The sequence below is a fragment of the Salvelinus fontinalis genome, chromosome 27, assembly GCF_029448725.1.
Source record: "Salvelinus fontinalis isolate EN_2023a chromosome 27, ASM2944872v1, whole genome shotgun sequence".
In the NCBI taxonomy this organism is placed as follows: domain Eukaryota; kingdom Metazoa; phylum Chordata; class Actinopteri; order Salmoniformes; family Salmonidae; genus Salvelinus; species Salvelinus fontinalis.
Genome location: NC_074691.1, coordinates 33506067 through 33527419, shown reverse-complemented (window position 1 = coordinate 33527419; position 21353 = coordinate 33506067). Strand labels below are relative to the sequence as shown.

At 45.9% G+C, this 21353-nt stretch overlaps 1 long non-coding RNA gene across 1 annotated transcript; it reads right to left on the bottom strand.

Moving 5' to 3' along the window:
* Positions 1 to 6251: 6251 nt before the first annotated feature.
* On the bottom strand, positions 6252 to 10864 carry LOC129825485 (uncharacterized). The gene is made up of 3 exons (XR_008754892.1): positions 9211 to 10864; positions 9017 to 9119; positions 6252 to 7715 (listed from the first exon to the last, which is right to left on the bottom strand). It is a non-coding gene; the product is annotated as an uncharacterized LOC129825485 (long non-coding RNA).
* Positions 10865 to 21353: the final 10489 nt, after the last annotated feature.

The following is a 21353-nucleotide window of genomic DNA, read 5'->3' as shown; positions in this document are numbered from 1 at the left end:
TCAGCCTGCCATGAGCGTCGAGAGCCGTCAGCCAGCCATGAGCGTCGAGAGCCGTCAGCCAGCCATGAGCGTCGAGAGCCGTCAGCCAGCCATGAGCGTCGAGAGCCGTCAGCCAGCCATGAGCGTCGAGAGCCGTCAGCCAGCCATGAGCGTCGAGAGCCGTCAGTCAGCCATGAGCTGCCCTTCAGCCAGAAACGGCTATTTACCCAGAACTGCCCCTCAGTCCAGAGCTGTCTCTCTGTCCGGAGCTGCCTTTCAGTCCGGAGTTGCCCCTCTATTATGATCTCCCTCTCTATCTTGATCTACTTCTTTATTCTTATCTATCCCTCTGTCTTGATTTATCCCTCTGTCCCGGTGCTGTCCCTGTCATGGATTTTACAAAGAGGATTTTGTGGGATATGGGTGGACATTTTTAGGGGTAGATGGAGGTTGGGATTGACTATGGTGGGGTGGGGACCTCGCCCGGAGCCTGAGCCACCACCGTGGTCAGATGCCCACCCAGACCCTCCCCTAGACTTTGTGCTGGTGCGCCCGGAGTTCGCACCTTATGGGGGGGGTTATGTCACGTTCCTGACCTATTTATGTTAGTTTGTTATGTGTGTTAGTTGGTCAGGACGTGAGGTTGGGTGGCCATTCTATGTTTTCTGTTTCTGTGTTGGTTTTGGGTTGCCTGGTATGGCTCTTAATTAGAGGAAGGTGTTTGGCGTTCCTCTAATTAAGAGTCATATTTAGGTAGGCGTTGTCACAGTGTTCGTGGTGGGTGATTGTCTTCCGTGTCTGTGTAATTGTTTGCACCATACGGGACTGTTACGGTTTGTTCGGTTTGTGTAGTCTAATTGTCCTATTCGTGCGTTCTTCTTGTTTTATGTAAGTTCGCCGTATAGGTCTGTCTACACCGTTTGTTGTTTTTGTTAGTTTAGTTAAGTTCGTGTTTTCGTTAAATAAATATGTGTTCAAACTCCACTGCGCCTTGGTTCGATCAATACTCCTCCTTTTCGGGCGAAGAGGAGGAGGACCACCGTTACAAGAAGCAATAAAACTGGCCTTCTTTAGACTAGTTGAGTATCTGGAGCATCGGCATTTGTGGGTTCGATTACAGGCTCAAAATGGCCAAAAACAAAGACCTTTCTTCCGAAACTCGTCAGTCTATTCTTGTTCTGAGAAATGAAGACTATTCCATGAGAGAAATCGCCAAGAAACTGAAGAACTCTTATAATGCTGTGTATAACTCCCTTCACAGAACAGCACAAACTGGCTCTAACCAGAATAGAAAGAGGAGTTGGAGGCCCTGGTGCACAACTGAGCAAGAGGGCAAGTACATTAGAGTGTCTAGTTTGAGAAACAGACGCCTCACAAGTCCTCAACTGGCAGCTTCATTAAATAGTACCCACAAAACACCAGTCTCAACGTCAACAGTGAGGAGGAGACTCCGGGATGCTGGCCTTCTAGGCAGAGTTCCTCTGTCCAGTGTCTGTGTTCTTTTGCCCATCTTAATCTTTTATTTTTATTGGCCAGTCTGAGATTGAGCAAAGCCCTGTGTGATAGGGGACTTTATGTCGAATAGCAGAAATCTGGCCCTGAAGCGGGAACACAGTCTGATTGGCTCCTTGATATCACAGAACACACAACCCACACCAGAGGAGTGTAACAGTCCTGACCTATTTATGTTAGTTTTTATGTGTTTTTGGTCAGGGCATGTGTTTTGGGTGGGCAGTCTATGTTATCTGTTTCTATGTTGGTTTCGGTTTGCCTGGTATGGCTCTTGATTAGAGGCAGGTGGTTTGCATTTTCCTCTAATCAAGAGTCATATTTAGGTAGGGCATTTCTCACTGTTTGTTTGTGGGTGATTGTCTCCTGTGATGTCTTCGTTTATGTTCGATGTATTCACTTTTGGAGCTGTTTGGCTGTTCGTATGTTTCGATGTCCGTTCCTGTTCGTGAGTTTACGTTTGTCTATGTAAGTTTATGTTCAGGTTGCGTCAACGTCGTTTTGTTATTTTGTAAGTTTTGAAAGTGTTTGTTTTGTTTAGTCTACGTCGTGTTATATAATAAAGATGGCATATTTCCCTGACTCCGCATTTTGGTCCGAAGATCCTTCTCTCCTCACCTCATCTGAGGATGAGGAGAGCGACAGCTATTACAGAATCACCCACCAAAATACAGAGACCAAGCGGTATGGGAAAAATCGACGGAGCAATAAGGACTTTTGGACTTGGGAGGAGATTTTGGACGGTAGAGGACCTTGGGCTCAACCAGGGGAATATCGCCGTCCAAAGGAGGAATTGGAAGCAGCGAAGGCGGAGCGGCGCTGGTATGAGGAGGCAGCTAGGAGACGTGGATGGAAGCCGGAGATTCAAGCTCGTAACCGGAATTATGAGGGGACACGTCTTGCACGGAAGCCCGAAAAGCCCGTGAGTAACTCCCAAAAATTTCTTGGGGGGGGGCTAAAGGGTAGTGGGCCAAGGGCAGGTAGGAGACCTGCGCCCACTTCCCAGGCTAACCGTGGAGAGCGGGAGTACGGGCAGACACCGTGTTACGCAGTAGAGCGCACGGTGTCTCTTGTACGTGTGCATAGGCCGGTGCGGGTTATTCCACCTCCCCGCACTGGTAGGGCGAGATTGGGCATTGAGCCAGGTGTCATGAGGCCGGCTCAACGCGTCTGGTCTCCAGTGCGTCTCCTCGGGCCGGCATACATGGCACCTGCCTTACGCAGGGTTTCCCCGGTTCGCCTACACAGCCCGGTGCGGGTTATTCCACCTCCCCGTACTGGGCGGGCGACCGGGAGCATTCAACCAGGTAAGGTTGGGCAGGCTCAATGCTCAAGAGAGCTAGTACGCCTGCACGGTCCGGTATTTCCGGCGCCACCTCCCCGCCCCAGCCTAGTACCTACAGTGCCTATATTACGCACTAGGCTACCAGTGCATTTCCAGAGCCCTGTTCCTCCTCCACGCACTCTCCCTATAGTGCGTGTATCCAGTTCGGTGCCTCCAGTTCCGGCCCCACGCACTAAGCCACCTGTGCGTCTCCCAAGTCCTGTACACACTGTCACTTCTCCCCGTACTAGTCCTGAGGTGCGTGCCCTCAGCCAGGTGCCACCAGTGCCGGTACCACGCACCAGGTATAGAGTACGCTTTGAGAGTTCAGTGTGCCCTGTCTCTGCTCCACGCACTAGTAGGAAGGTGCTTATCATTAGCCCGGTGCCTCCAGTTCCGGCACCACGCACCAGGTCTACAGTGCGCCGTATCCGGCCAGAGCCATCCGTCTCCCCAGCGCCATCTGAGCCATCCGTCTCCCCAGCGCCATCTGAGCCATCCGTCTCCCCAGCGCCATCTGAGCCATCCGTCTCCCCAGCGCCATCTGAGCCATCCGTCTCCCCAGCGCCATCTGAGTCATCCGTCTGCCAGGAGCCTGCAAAGCCGCCCGTCTGCCATGAGCCTGCAAAGCCGCCCGTCTGCCATGAGCCTACAGAGCCATCCGCCAGACAGGAGCCGCTAGAGCCGTCAGCCAGACAGGAGCCGCTAGAGCCGCCCGCCAGACAGGATCTGCCAGAGCCGCCAACCAGACAGGATCTGCCAGAGCCGCCAACCAGACAGGATCTGCCAGAGCCGCCAACCAGACAGGATCTGCCAGAGCCGCCAATCAGACAGGATCTGCCAGAGCCGCCAGCGAGCCATGAGCAGCCAGAGCCGTCAGAGAGCCATGAGCAGCCAGAACCGTCAGAGAGCCATGAGCAGCCAGAGCCGTCAGAGAGCCATGAGCAGCCAGAGCCGTCAAAGAGCCATGAGCAGCCAGAGCCGTCAGTGAGCCATGAGCAGCCAGAGCCGTCAGAGAGCCATGAGCAGCCAGAGCCGTCAGAGCGCCATGAGCGTCGAGAGCCGTCAGCCTGCCATGAGCGTCGAGAGCCGTCAGCCTGCCATGAGCGTCGAGAGCCGTCAGCCTGCCATGAGCGTAGAGAGCCGTCAGTCTGCCATGAGCGTCGAGAGCCGTCAGCCTGCATGGACCTGCCAGAGCCGTCCAAACAGGACCTGCCAGAGTCCTTCAGCCGGGATCTGCCCCTTGTCCCGGTGCTGCCCCTTGTCCCGGTGCTGCCCCTTGTCCCGGTGCTGCCCCTTGTCCCGGTGCTGCCCCTTGTCCCGGTGCTGCCCCTTGTCCCGGTGCTGCCCCTTGTCCCGGTGATGCCCCTTGTCCCGGTGCTGCCCCTTATTCCAGTGATGGTCCTTATCCTGGTGCTGCCCCTTGTTTTTGTGCTGCCCCTTGTCCCGGTGCTACCCCTTGTCCCGGTGCTGCCCCTTGTTCCGGTGCTAGCTGTTTATTTAGGGGAAGCTAATGTTTGGGTGGTCAGTGGAAGGGGTAGAAAGAAGAGGGGAGTGACTATGGTGGTGCGGGGACAGCGTCCTGAACCGGAGCCACCACCGTGGTCAACTGCCCACCCGGACCCTCCCCTGGACTTTGTGCTGGTGCGCCCGGCGTTCGCACCTTGGGGGGGGGGGGTACTGTAACAGTCCTGACCTATTTATGTTAGTTTTTATGTGTTTTTGGTCAGGGCATGTGTTTTGGGTGGGCAGTCTATGTTATCTGTTTCTATGTTGGTTTCGGTTTGCCTGGTATGGCTCTTGATTAGAGGCAGGTGGTTTGCATTTTCCTCTAATCAAGAGTCATATTTAGGTAGGGCATTTCTCACTGTTTGTTTGTGGGTGATTGTCTCCTGTGATGTCTTCGTTTATGTTCGATGTATTCACTTTTGGAGCTGTTTGGCTGTTCGTATGTTTCGATGTCCGTTCCTGTTCGTGAGTTTACGTTTGTCTATGTAAGTTTATGTTCAGGTTGCGTCAACGTCGTTTTGTTATTTTGTAAGTTTTGAAAGTGTTTGTTTTGTTTAGTCTACGTCGTGTTATATAATAAAGATGGCATATTTCCCTGACTCCGCATTTTGGTCCGAAGATCCTTCTCTCCTCACCTCATCTGAGGATGAGGAGAGCGACAGCTATTACAAGGAGACTCATTAACACTATAGTACGGGGTTAATACAGACAGACTGGAGGAGACTCATTCACACTATAGTACAGGGTTAATACAGACACTAGAGGAGACTCAAAACTACAGTACAGGGTTAATACAGACACTAGAGGAGACTCAACACTACAGTACAGGGTTAATACAGACACTAGAGGACACTTATTAACACTATAGTACAGGGTTAATACAGACACTAGAGGAGACTCATTAACACTACAGTACAGGGTTAATACAGACAGACTGGAGGAGACTCATTAACACTACAGTACAGGGTTAATACAGACACTAGAGGAGGCTCATTAACACTACAGGGTTAATACAGACACTAGAGGAGACTCATTAACACTATAGTACAGGGTTAATACAGACAGACTGGATGAGACTCAACACTACAGTACAGGGTTAATACAGACAGACTGGATGAGACTCAACACTACAGTACAGGGTTAATACAGACAGACTGGATGAGACTCATTAACACTACAGTACAGGGTTAATGCAGACAGACTGGAGGAGACTCATTAACACTACAGTACAGGGTTAATACAGACACTAGAGGAGACTCATTAACACTACAGTACAGGGTTAATACAGACAGACTGGAGGAGACTCATTAACACTACAGGGTTAATACAGACACTAGAGGAGACTCATTAACACTATAGTACAGGGTTAATACAGACACTAGAGGAGACTCATTAACACTACAGTACAGGGTTAATACAGACAGACTGGAGGAGACTCATTAACACTACAGGGTTAATACAGACACTAGAGGAGACTCATTCACACTACAGTACAGGGTTAATACAGACACTAGAGGAGACTCATTAACACTATAGTACAGGGTTAATACAGACAGACTGGAGGAGACTCATTAACACTACAGTACAGGGTTAATACAGACAGACTGGAGGAGACTCATTAACACTACAGTACAGGGTTAATACAGACACTAGAGGAGACTCATTAACACTACAGTACAGGGTTAATACAGACAGACTGGAGGAGACTCATTAACACTACAGGGTTAATACAGACACTAGAGGAGACTCATTCACACTACAATACAGGGTTAATACAGACACTAGAGGAGACTCATTAACATTACAGTACAGGGTTAATACAGACAGACTAGAGGAGACTCATTAACATTACACTACAGGGTTAATACAGACACTAGAGGAGACTCATTAACACTATAGTACAGGGTTAATACAGACACTGGAGGAGACTCATTAACACTACAGTACAGGGTTAATACAGACAGACTGGAGGAGACTCATTAACACTACAGGGTTAATACAGACACTAGAGGAGACTCATTAACATTACAGTACAGGGTTAATACAGACACTAGAGGAGACTCATTAACACTACAGTACAGGGTTAATACAGACACTAGAGGAGACTCATTAACATTACAGTACAGGGTTAATACAGACACTAGAGGAGACTCATTAACACCACAGTACAGGGTTAATACAGACACTAGAGGAGACTCATTAACACTACAGTACAGGGTTAATACAGACAGACTGGAGGAGACTCATTAACACTACAGGGTTAATACAGACACTAGAGGAGACTCATTCACACTACAGTACAGGGTTAATACAGACAGACTGGAGGAGACTTTAACACTATGGTACAGGGTTAATACAGACAGACTGGAGGAGACTCATTAACATTACAGTACAGGGTTAATGCAGACAGACTGGAGGAGACTCATTAACACTACAGTACAGGGTTAATACAGACACTAGAGGAGACTCATTAACACCACAGTACAGGGTTAATACAGACACTGGAGGAGGCTCATTAACACTACAGGGCCCGCAACGAGGGTCCCCAGTCCGGGGCCCGCAACGAGAGTCCCAAGTCCGGGGTCGGCGATGAGGGTCCCCGCACCAGAGGCGCCACCAAAGTGGGGTGAGCCAGAGGTGGAGCGGGGTCCATGTCCCGCACCAGAGCCGCCACCGCGGATAGATGCCCACCCAGACCCTCCCCTAGAGGTTCAGATTTTGCGGCCGGAGTCCGCACCTTTGGAGGGGGGTACTGTCACGCCATGACCTTAGAGAGCCTTATGTCTCTTTATGGTTTGGTCAGGGTGTGATTTGGGGTGGGCATTCTATATCCTTTACTTCTATGATTTTGTGTTTCTATGTTTTGGCCGGGTATGGTTCTCAATCAGGGACAGCTGTCTATCGTTGTCTCTGATTGGGAACCATACTTAGGTAGCCCTTTTCCCTCCTTTCAGTGTGGGAAGTTAACTTTGTTAGAGGCTTCATAGCCCTGTTAAGCTTCACGGTCGTTTTGTATTGTTTATTGTTATGTTGGCGACATTCAAATTAAAAGGAATATGTACGCTGACCAAGCTGCACCTTGGTCTTCTTCCAGCATCGGCCGCGACAATATGGGTGATTGTTAACGGGTCAATTGATGACTACAACCATCAAATTAGTAACACTAGTTTAAAGGATCATTCATGTTATTTACTGTGGTCCACATTCATGTTATATACTGTGGTCTACATTGATGTTAAAGACTGTGGTCTACATTCATGTTATAGACTGTGGTCTACATTAACTGTGATGTACAGTATTTTCTTAATCTTGATGATGTCCAAGCCAGTGACGATCAGACTAACATGGTCTCCTGCTGCTGTCCTGTCCAGAGGCTCCTCGTGGAGAGTGATGCCTACACAGAGAGAGAGAGAAACACCAAATAATGCAGAGCAGAATTAGGCCGATACCCGCTAATGATCAAAATCCAGAAAAGAGACGTTAAATTCTACAACCACCTAAAAGGAAGTGATTCCCAAACCTTCCATAACAAAGCCATCACCTACAGAGAGATGAACCTGGAGAAGAGTCCCCTAAGCAAGCTGGTCCTGGGGCTCTGTTCACAAACACAAACAGACCCCACAGAGCCCCAGGACAGCAACACAATTAGACCCAACCAAATCATGAGAAAACAAAAAGATAATTACTTGACACATTGGAAAGACTTAACAAAAAAACTGAGCAAACTAGAATGCTATTTGGCCCTAAACAGAGAGTACACAGTGGCAGAATACCTGACCACTGTGACTGACCTAAACTTAAGGAAAGCTTTGACTATGTACAGACTCAGTGAGCATAGCCTTGCTATTGAGAAAGGCCGCCGTAGGCAGACCTGGCTCTCAAGAGAAGACAGGCTATGTGCTCACTGCCCACAGAATGAGGTGGAAACTGAGCTGCACTTCCTAACCTCCTGCCCAATGTATGACCATATTAGAGATACATATTTCCCTCAGATTACACAGATATATAAAGAATTTGATATTTTGATGAACTCCCATATCTACTGGGTGAAATACCACAGTGTGACATCACAGCAGCAAGATGTGTGACCTGTTGCCACAAGAAAAGGGCAACCAGTGAAGAACAAACACCATTGTAAATACAACCCATATTTATGTTTATTTATTTTCCCTTTTGTACTTTAACTATGTGTATATCGTTACAATACTGTATATAGACATGATATGACATTTTAAATGTCTTCATTATTTTGGAACTTTTCTGAGTGTAATGTTCACTGTTCATTTTTATTGTTTATTTCACTTTTGTTTATTATTTATTTCACTTGCTTTGGCTATGTTAACATATGTTTCCCATATCAATAAAGCCCCTTAAATTGAAAATTAATTGAGAGAGAGAGAGAGAGAGAGAGAGAGACAGAGACAAAGAGGCAGAGAGACAGAGAGAGAGAGAGAGAGAAAGAGAGAGAGAGAGACAGAGAGAGAGAGAGAGACAGAGAGAGAGAGAGACAGAGACAAAGAGGCAGAGAGACAAAGAGAGAGAGAGAGAGAGAGAGAGACAGAGAGAGACAGAGACAGAGACAAAGAGGCAGAGAGAGAGACAGAGAGAGAGAGAGAGAGACACACAGAGAGAATGTATTTCATATGTCTTTCAAATACCACAAGGTGGCAGTGTTGTATTATTAAAACACAGTACCTTTTAACAGTGCATGTCTCGTTGGGGGGGTATGGCCAGTACTCTCCTCTCTCCTGTCTGAATGTACCCAGCCTCCATCTACCCTGTCACACAAAACCCTGATCTACAACCACAGAGAAAATAACAGTTATTTATTTTGTGTTATCTAATGAAAGGGCTTGTTACGTGATTATATGGGCATTATGTGATCTCACCTTTAACCACGTCTGAGACACACAGTCTAAAGGGCTTGTCTATCAACCTCTGGGGCGAGGTTGAAACAATCAATGGAGAGACAGAGAGAGAGAGAGAGAGAGAGAGAGAGAGAGAGAGAGAGAGAGAGAGAGAGAGAGAGAGACAGAGAGAGAGAGAGAGAGAGAGGAGGAGAGGGAGAGAGAGATCGAAAGTGAGACAGAGAGAAAGAAAGGTAGAGGCCGAGTGAGAAAAGAGAGCGTGAGAAACAACATAGAAATGTTAACTTTAATTTAGACTGTGTCACTGAGTCACTACGTCGCCATGCTGACTAATACCGTACCGACATCACCATGGTAACCAGCCACACTCGACACTTTCACTACTGTCAGTCACAACACTACTCAGACACTCGCACACTTTCAGATCATTACAGAAGAGAGAAGACACAAATAAAGACATGGTATCAATCAATCTCTCTCAGCTACTTCTCATTTCTCTGTGTGCTTGAAGGGTATTTATGTCAAGAATAATTGTCCACGGGCCATGTACACTATGGATGTTCTTTTGTTTTTGCTAACAATTTTTTTTTTAAATAATATTGTTGAGTTGTAACATAATTTTATTTTATAAAGAGTTGTGAGCGTACCGACCTCGGACAATAAAGATTTGTGGAATTGAATACGAGAGCGTGTGTCCGTTCCGTTCTGGTCCAAAAGGCAGGCTCCAAAGTACCAGGATGTTAGCTTTGGAGCAGAACACTTAGTGGTCAGGTTCTCTCCTGATGTACCACTGGTCGGGACGTGGAACACATCAGATTCTTGGGAGAGAACATAGAACAGCTATAACCCTACGTAGAACACTGTGATAGAACTCTTAGTGGTCGGGATGTAGAACACTGTTATAGAACTCTTAGCGGTCGGGACGTAGAACACTGTGATAGAACTCTTAGCGGTCGGGACGTAGAACACTGTTATAGAACTCTTAGCGGTCGGGACGTAGAACACTGTGATAGAACTCTTAGCGGTCGGGACGTAGAACACTGTTATAGAACTCTTAGCGGTCGGGACGTAGAACACTGTGATAGAACTCTTAGCGGTCGGGACGTAGAACACTGTGATAGAACTCTTAGCGGTCGGGACGTAGAACACTGTTATAGAACTCTTAGTGGTCGGTACGTAGAACACTGTTATAGAACTCTTAGCGGTCGGGACGTAGAACACTGTTATAGAACTCTTAGTGGTCGGGATGTAGAACACTGTGATAGAACTCTTAGTGGTCGGGACGTAGAACACTGTGATAGAACTCTTAGTGGTCGGTACGTAGAACACTGTTATAGAACTCTTAGCGGTCGGGACGTAGAACACTGTTATAGAACTCTTAGCGGTCGGGACGTAGAACACTGTTATAGAACTCTTAGTGGTCGGGACGTAGAACACTGTGATAGAACTCTTAGTGGTCGGGACGTAGAACACTGTGATAGAACTCTTAGTGGTCGGGACGTAGAACACTGTGATAGAACTCTTAGTGGTCGGGACGTAGAACACTGTTATAGTAAACGAGGACTCTAAAGCATGACAATTATCATCTCATATGAGGGTAAACATCTGACTGTGAGACCTGCCATGTTGACTGGGAGCAGCTAGAAAAGTCAGAAAATACATTGGAAGGCCCTAAACTAAACCACAGGTCAAAGGTGAATGTCCCTAACCCCAGGACGACACCACTTACCTTGAAGCCAGCCTGTTTTAAGAAACTGTCCTAGCTTGGAGATTATATCTTTGATTCGTTCCTGTTCCCAGTTCACCTGTTACACAAACACAAGAAGAGTTATCATTTTTAGCATGCCCATGACTGCCGATGTACGACTGACTGTATGGTCAGTACAGTACGCTGTTGCCATAGTAACAGGCGTTGCCATGGCGACACGTGGTAGCCGTGGTAACTTTCTCACCTGGTCCGTGTTATTGACGGCGACAGCGAGCTGCGTGACGCCCAGCGATGGCACCAGAAGGCCTTGCTCCTGTGTCTGGCCACTCGCCTCGAAGCCCGCCTCAAACGACCCTCTGCTGGAGTCCACTACCGACACCGCAACGTCCGCCTGGACACACACACACACACACACACACACACAGGTTATACACAAACCAGTTGTACACACTAGCATACGTTGTAGACACACATCTGAAGGGTCGGCTGAGGATACACTGTATTGACCTTTACTCTGTTAGACCTGAGGCCCGATCTGTATTACAGGCCATAATGAGGCCATATTCTGATCTGTATTACAGGCCATAATGAGGCCATATTCTGATCTGTATTACAGGCCATAATGAGGCCATATTCTGATCTGTATTACAGGCCATAATGAGGCCATATTCTGATCTGTATTACAGGCCATAATGAGGCCATATTCTGATCTGTATTACAGGCCATAATGAGGCCATATTCTGATCTGTATTACAGGCCATAATGAGGCCATATTCTGATCTGTATTACAGGCCATAATGAGGCCATATTCTGATCTGTATTACAGGCCATAATGAGGACATATTCTGATCTGTATTACAGGCCATAATGAGGCCATATTCTGATCTGTATTACAGGCCATAATGAGGCCATATTCTGATCTGTATTACAGGCCATAATGAGGCCATATTCTTATAAAAACTAGACTAGTAAAACCCTCACCACTAACCCTTACCCTCCACTATAACAACTAGACTGGTTAAACCCTCACCACTAACCCTTACCCTCCACTATAACAACTAGACTGGTTAAACCCTCACCACTAACCCTTACCCTCCGCCATAAAAACTAGACTGGTTAAACCCTCACCACTAACCCCTATCCTTCACTAAAAAACTAGACTTGTTAAACCCTCACCAGTAACCCTTCACTATAACAACTAGACTGGTTAAGCCCTCACCACTAACCCTTACCCTACACTATAAAAACTAGACTGGTAAAACCCTCACCGCTAACCCTCCACTATAAAACTAGACTGGTTAAACCCTCACCACTAACCCTCCACTATAACAACTAGACTGGTTAAACCCTCACCGCTAACCCTACACTATAAAAACTAGACTGGTAAAACCCTCACCGCTAACCCTCCACTATAACAACTAGACTGGTTAAACCCTCACCACTAACCCTTACCCTCCACTATAAAAACTAGACTGGTAAAACCCTCACCACTAACCCTTACCCTCCACTATAAACACTAGACTGGTTAAACCCTCACCACTAACCCTCCACTATAACAACTAGACTGGTTAAACCCTCACCACTAACCCTTACCCTCCACTATAACAACTAGACTGGTTAAACCCTCACCACTAACCCTTATCCTTCACTAAAAAACTAGACTTGTTAAACCCTCACCAGTAACCCTCCACTATAACAACTAGACTGGTTAAACCCTCACCACTAACCCTTACCCTACACTATAAAAACTAGACTGGTAAAACCCTCACCACTAACCCTCCACAATAACAACTAGACTGGTTAAACCCTCACCGCTAACCCTACACTATAAAAACTAGACTGGTAAAACCCTCACCGCTAACCCTCCACTATAACAACTAGACTGGTTAAACCCTCACCACTAACCCTTACCCTCCACTATAAACACTAGACTGGTTAAACCCTCACCACTAACCCTTACCCTCCACTATAAAAACTAGACTGGTTAAACCCTCACCACTAACCCTCCACTATAACAACTAGACTGGTTAAACCCTCACCACTAACCCTTACCCTCCACTATAAAAACTAGACTGGTAAAACCCTCACCACTAACCCTTACCCTCCACTATAAACACTAGACTGGTTAAACCCTCACCACTAACCCTCCACTATAACAACTAGACTGGTTAAACCCTCACCACTAACCCTTACCCTCCACTATAACAACTAGACTGGTTAAACCCTCACCACTAACCCTTATCCTTCACTAAAAAACTAGACTTGTTAAACCCTCACCAGTAACCCTCCACTATAACAACTAGACTGGTTAAACCCTCACCACTAACCCTTATCCTCCACTATAAAAACTAGACTGGTAAAACCCTCACCACTAACCCTTACCCTCCACTATAAACACTAGACTGGTTAAACCCTCACCACTAACCCTCCACTATAACAACTAGACTGGTTAAACCCTCACCACTAACCCTTACCCTCCACTATAACAACTAGACTGGTTAAACCCTCACCACTAACCCTTATCCTTCACTAAAAAACTAGACTTGTTAAACCCTCACCAGTAACCCTCCACTATAACAACTAGACTGGTTAAACCCTCACCACTAACCCTTACCCTACACTATAAAAACTAGACTGGTAAAACCCTCACCACTAACCCTCCACAATAACAACTAGACTGGTTAAACCCTCACCGCTAACCCTACACTATAAAAACTAGACTGGTAAAACCCTCACCGCTAACCCTCCACTATAACAACTAGACTGGTTAAACCCTCACCACTAACCCTTACCCTCCACTATAAACACTAGACTGGTTAAACCCTCACCACTAACCCTTACCCTCCACTATAAAAACTAGACTGGTTAAACCCTCACCACTAACCCTCCACTATAACAACTAGACTGGTTAAACCCTCACCACTAACCCTTACCCTCCACTATAAAAACTAGACTGGTAAAACCCTCACCACTAACCCTTACCCTCCACTATAAACACTAGACTGGTTAAACCCTCACCACTAACCCTCCACTATAACAACTAGACTGGTTAAACCCTCACCACTAACCCTTACCCTCCACTATAACAACTAGACTGGTTAAACCCTCACCACTAACCCTTATCCTTCACTAAAAAACTAGACTTGTTAAACCCTCACCAGTAACCCTTCACTATAACAACTAGACTGGTTAAACCCTCACCACTAACCCTTACCCTCCACTATAAACACTAGACTGGTTAAACCCTCACCACTAACCCTCCACTATAACAACTAGACTGGTTAAACCCTCGCCACTAACCCTTACCCTCCACTATAAACACTAGACTGGTTAAACCCTCACCACTAACCCTCCACTATAACAACTAGACTGGTTAAACCCTCACCACTAACCCTTACCCTCCACTTTAAACACTAGACTGGTTAAACCCTCACCACTAACCCTTACCCTCCACTATAACAACTAGACTGGTTAAACCCTCACCACTAACCCTCCACTATAACAACTAGACTGGTTAAACCCTCACCACTAACCCTTACCCTCCACTATAAACACTAGACTGGTTAAACCCTCACCACTAACCCTCCACTATAACAACTAGACTGGTTAAACCCTCACCACTAACCCTTACCCTCCACTTTAAACACTAGACTGGTTAAACCCTCACCACTAACCCTTACCCTCCACTATAACAACTAGACTGGTTAAACCCTCACCACTAACCCTTACCCTCCACTATAAACACTAGACTGGTTAAACCCTCACCACTAACCCTCCACTATAACAACTAGACTGGTTAAACCCTCGCCACTAACCCTTACCCTCCACTATAAACACTAGACTGGTTAAACCCTCACCACTAACCCTCCACTATAACAACTAGACTGGTTAAACCCTCACCACTAACCCTTACCCTCCACTATAAAAACTAGACTGGTAAAACCCTCACCGCTAACCCTCCACTATAACAACTAGACTGGTTAAACCCTCACCACTAACCCTTACCCTCCACTATAAACACTAGACTGGTTAAACCCTCACCACTAACCCTTACCCTCCACTATAAAAACTAGACTGGTTAAACCCTCACCACTAACCCTCCACTATAACAACTAGACTGGTTAAACCCTCACCACTAACCCTTACCCTCCACTATAAAAACTAGACTGGTAAAACCCTCACCACTAACCCTTACCCTCCACTATAAACACTAGACTGGTTAAACCCTCACCACTAACCCTCCACTATAACAACTAGACTGGTTAAACCCTCACCACTAACCCTTACCCTCCACTATAACAACTAGACTGGTTAAACCCTCACCACTAACCCTTATCCTTCACTAAAAAACTAGACTTGTTAAACCCTCACCAGTAACCCTCCACTATAACAACTAGACTGGTTAAACCCTCACCACTAACCCTTATCCTCCACTATAAAAACTAGACTGGTAAAACCCTCACCACTAACCCTTACCCTCCACTATAAACACTAGACTGGTTAAACCCTCACCACTAACCCTCCACTATAACAACTAGACTGGTTAAACCCTCACCACTAACCCTTACCCTCCACTATAACAACTAGACTGGTTAAACCCTCACCACTAACCCTTATCCTTCACTAAAAAACTAGACTTGTTAAACCCTCACCAGTAACCCTCCACTATAACAACTAGACTGGTTAAACCCTCACCACTAACCCTTACCCTACACTATAAAAACTAGACTGGTAAAACCCTCACCACTAACCCTCCACAATAACAACTAGACTGGTTAAACCCTCACCGCTAACCCTACACTATAAAAACTAGACTGGTAAAACCCTCACCGCTAACCCTCCACTATAACAACTAGACTGGTTAAACCCTCACCACTAACCCTTACCCTCCACTATAAACACTAGACTGGTTAAACCCTCACCACTAACCCTTACCCTCCACTATAAAAACTAGACTGGTTAAACCCTCACCACTAACCCTCCACTATAACAACTAGACTGGTTAAACCCTCACCACTAACCCTTACCCTCCACTATAAAAACTAGACTGGTAAAACCCTCACCACTAACCCTTACCCTCCACTATAAACACTAGACTGGTTAAACCCTCACCACTAACCCTCCACTATAACAACTAGACTGGTTAAACCCTCACCACTAACCCTTACCCTCCACTATAACAACTAGACTGGTTAAACCCTCACCACTAACCCTTATCCTTCACTAAAAAACTAGACTTGTTAAACCCTCACCAGTAACCCTTCACTATAACAACTAGACTGGTTAAACCCTCACCACTAACCCTTACCCTCCACTATAAACACTAGACTGGTTAAACCCTCACCACTAACCCTCCACTATAACAACTAGACTGGTTAAACCCTCGCCACTAACCCTTACCCTCCACTATTAACACTAGACTGGTTAAACCCTCACCACTAACCCTCCACTATAACAACTAGACTGGTTAAACCCTCACCACTAACCCTTACCCTCCACTTTAAACACTAGACTGGTTAAACCCTCACCACTAACCCTTACCCTCCACTATAAACACTAGACTGGTTAAACCCTCACCACTAACCCTCCACTATAACAACTAGACTGGTTAAACCCTCACCACTAACCCTTACCCTCCACTATAAAAACTAGACTGGTAAAACCCTCACCACTAACCCTTACCCTCCACTATAAACACTAGACTGGTTAAACCCTCACCACTAACCCTTACCCTCCACTTTAAACACTAGACTGGTTAAACCCTCACCACTAACCCTTACCCTCCACTATAAACACTAGACTGGTTAAACCCTCACCACTAACCCTCCACTATAACAACTAGACTGGTTAAACCCTCACCACTAACCCTTACCCTCCACTATAAAAACTAGACTGGTAAAACCCTCACCACTAACCCTTACCCTCCACTATAAACACTAGACTGGTTAAACCCTCACCACTAACCCTTACCCTCCACTATAAACACTAGACTGGTTAAACCCTCACCACTAACCCTCCACTATAACAACTAGACTGGTTAACCCTCACCACTAACCCTCCACTATAACAACTAGACTGGTAAAACCCTCACCACTAACCCTCCACTATAACAACTAGACTGGTTAAACCCTCACCACTAACCCTCCACTATAACAACTAGACTGGTTAACCCTCACCACTAACCCTCCACTATAACAACTAGACTGGTTAAACGCTCACCACTAACCCTCCACTATAACAACTAGACTAGTTAAACCCTCACCACTAACCCTTACCCTACACTATAAAAACTAGACTGGTTAAACCCTCACCACTAACCCTCCACTATAACAACTAGACTGGTTAAACCCTCACAACTAACCCTCCGCCATAACAACTAGACTGGTTAAACGCTCACCACTAACCCTCCACTATAACAACTAGACTGGTTAAACCCTCACCACTAACCCTTACCCTCCACTATAAAAACTAGACTGGTTAAACCCTAACCACTAACCCTCCACTATAACAACTAGACTGGTTAAACCCTCACCACTAACCCTCCACTATAACAACTAGACTGGTTAAACCCTCACCACTAACCCTTACCCTCCACTATAACAACTAGACTGGTTAAACCCTCACCACTAACCCTTACCCTCCACTATAAAAACTAGACTGGTAAAACCCTCACCACTAACCCTTACCCTCCACTATAAACACTAGACTGGTTAAACCCTCACCACTAACCCTTACCCTCCACTATAAACACTAGACTGGTTAAACCCTCACCACTAACCCTCCACTATAACAACTAGACTGGTTAACCCTCACCACTAACCCTTACCCTCCACTATAAACACTAGACTGGTTAAACCCTCACCACTAACCCTTACCCTCCACTATAAACACTAGACTGGTTAAACCCTCACCACTAACCCTCCACTATAACAACTAGACTGGTTAAACGCTCACCACTAACCCTCCACTATAACAACTAGACTGGTTAAACCCTCACCACTAACCCTTACCCTCCACTATAAAAACTAGACTGGTTAAACCCTCACCACTAACCCTCCACTATAACAACTAGACTGGTTAAACCCTCACCACTAACCCTTACCCTCCACTATAACAACTAGACTGGTTAAACCCTCACCACTAACCCTTACCCTCCACTATAAAAACTAGACTGGTAAAACCCTCACCACTAACCCTTACCCTCCACTATAAACACTAGACTGGTTAAACCCTCACCACTAACCCTTACCCTCCACTATAAACACTAGACTGGTTAAACCCTCACCACTAACCCTCCACTATAACAACTAGACTGGTTAAACCCTCACCACTAACCCTCCACTATAACAACTAGACTGGTTAAACCCTCACCACTAACCCTTACCCTCCACTATAACAACTAGACTGGTTAAACCCTCACCACTAACCCTTACCCTCCACTATAAACACTAGACTGGTTAAACCCTCACCACTAACCCTCCACTATAACAACTAGACTGGTTAAACCCTCACCACTAACCCTTACCCTCCACTATAACAACTAGACTGGTTAAACCCTCACCACTAACCCTTATCCTTCACTAAAAAACTAGACTTGTTAAACCCTCACCAGTAACCCTCCACTATAACAACTAGACTGGTTAAACCCTCACCACTAACCCTTACCCTACACTATAAAAACTAGACTGGTAAAACCCTCACCACTAACCCTCCACAATAACAACTAGACTGGTTAAACCCTCACCGCTAACCCTACACTATAAAAACTAGACTGGTAAAACCCTCACCGCTAACCCTCCACTATAACAACTAGACTGGTTAAACCCTCACCACTAACCCTTACCCTCCACTATAAACACTAGACTGGTTAAACCCTCACCACTAACCCTTACCCTCCACTATAAAAACTAGACTGGTTAAACCCTCACCACTAACCCTCCACTATAACAACTAGACTGGTTAAACCCTCACCACTAACCCTTACCCTCCACTATAAAAACTAGACTGGTAAAACCCTCACCACTAACCCTTACCCTCCACTATAAACACTAGACTGGTTAAACCCTCACCACTAACCCTCCACTATAACAACTAGACTGGTTAAACCCTCACCACTAACCCTTACCCTCCACTATAACAACTAGACTGGTTAAACCCTCACCACTAACCCTTATCCTTCACTAAAAAACTAGACTTGTTAAACCCTCACCAGTAACCCTCCACTATAACAACTAGACTGGTTAAACCCTCACCACTAACCCTTACCCTCCACTATAAAAACTAGACTGGTAAAACCCTCACCACTAACCCTTACCCTCCACTATAAACACTAGACTGGTTAAACCCTCACCACTAACCCTCCACTATAACAACTAGACTGGTTAAACCCTCACCACTAACCCTTACCCTCCACTATAACAACTAGACTGGTTAAACCCTCACCACTAACCCTTATCCTTCACTAAAAAACTAGACTTGTTAAACCCTCACCAGTAACCCTCCACTATAACAACTAGACTGGTTAAACCCTCACCACTAACCCTTACCCTACACTATAAAAACTAGACTGGTAAAACCCTCACCACTAACCCTCCACAATAACAACTAGACTGGTTAAACCCTCACCGCTAACCCTACACTATAAAAACTAGACTGGTAAAACCCTCACCGCTAACCCTCCACTATAACAACTAGACTGGTTAAACCCTCACCACTAACCCTTACCCTCCACTATAAACACTAGACTGGTTAAACCCTCACCACTAACCCTTACCCTCCACTATAAAAACTAGACTGGTTAAACCCTCACCACTAACCCTCCACTATAACAACTAGACTGGTTAAACCCTCACCACTAACCCTTACCCTCCACTATAAAAACTAGACTGGTAAAACCCTCACCACTAACCCTTACCCTCCACTATAAACACTAGACTGGTTAAACCCTCACCACTAACCCTCCACTATAACAACTAGACTGGTTAAACCCTCACCACTAACCCTTACCCTCCACTATAACAACTAGACTGGTTAAACCCTCACCACTAACCCTTATCCTTCACTAAAAAACTAGACTTGTTAAACCCTCACCAGTAACCCTTCACTATAACAACTAGACTGGTTAAACCCTCACCACTAACCCTTACCCTCCACTATAAACACTAGACTGGTTAAACCCTCACCACTAACCCTCCACTATAACAACTAGACTGGTTAAACCCTCGCCACTAACCCTTACCCTCCACTATAAACACTAGACTGGTTAAACCCTCACCACTAACCCTCCACTATAACAACTAGACTGGTTAAACCCTCACCACTAACCCTTACCCTCCACTTTAAACACTAGACTGGTTAAACCCTCACCACTAACCCTTACCCTCCACTATAAACACTAGACTGGTTAAACCCTCACCACTAACCCTCCACTATAACAACTAGACTGGTTAAACCCTCACCACTAACCCTTACCCTCCACTATAAAAACTAGACTGGTAAAACCCTCACCACTAACCCTTACCCTCCACTATAAACACTAGACTGGTTAAACCCTCACCACTAACCCTTACCCTCCACTTTAAACACTAGACTGGTTAAACCCTCACCACTAACCCTTACCCTCCACTATAAACACTAGACTGGTTAAACCCTCACCACTAACCCTCCACTATAACAACTAGACTGGTTAAACCCTCACCACTAACCCTTATCCTTCACTAAAAAACTAGACTTGTTAAACCCTCACCAGTAACCCTCCACTATAACAACTAGACTGGTTAAACCCTCACCACTAACCCTTACCCTACACTATAAAAACTAGACTGGTAAAACCCTCACCACTAACCCTCCACAATAACAACTAGACTGGTTAAACCCTCACCGCTAACCCTACACTATAAAAACTAGACTGGTAAAACCCTCACCGCTAACCCTCCACTATAACAACTAGACTGGTTAAACCCTCACCACTAACCCTTACCCTCCACTATAAACACTAGACTGGTTAAACCCTCACCACTAACCCTTACCCTCCACTATAAAAACTAGACTGGTTAAACCCTCACCACTAACCCTCCACTATAACAACTAGACTGGTTAAACCCTCACCACTAACCCTTACCCTCCACTATAAAAACTAGACTGGTAAAACCCTCACCACTAACCCTTACCCTCCACTATAAACACTAGACTGGTTAAACCCTCACCACTAACCCTCCACTATAACAACTAGACTGGTTAAACCCTCACCACTAACCCTTACCCTCCACTATAACAACTAGACTGGTTAAACCCTCACCACTAACCCTTATCCTTCACTAAAAAACTAGACTTGTTAAACCCTCACCAGTAACCCTCCACTATAACAACTAGACTGGTTAAACCCTCACCACTAACCCTTACCCTCCACTATAAAAACTAGACTGGTAAAACCCTCACCACTAACCCTTACCCTCCA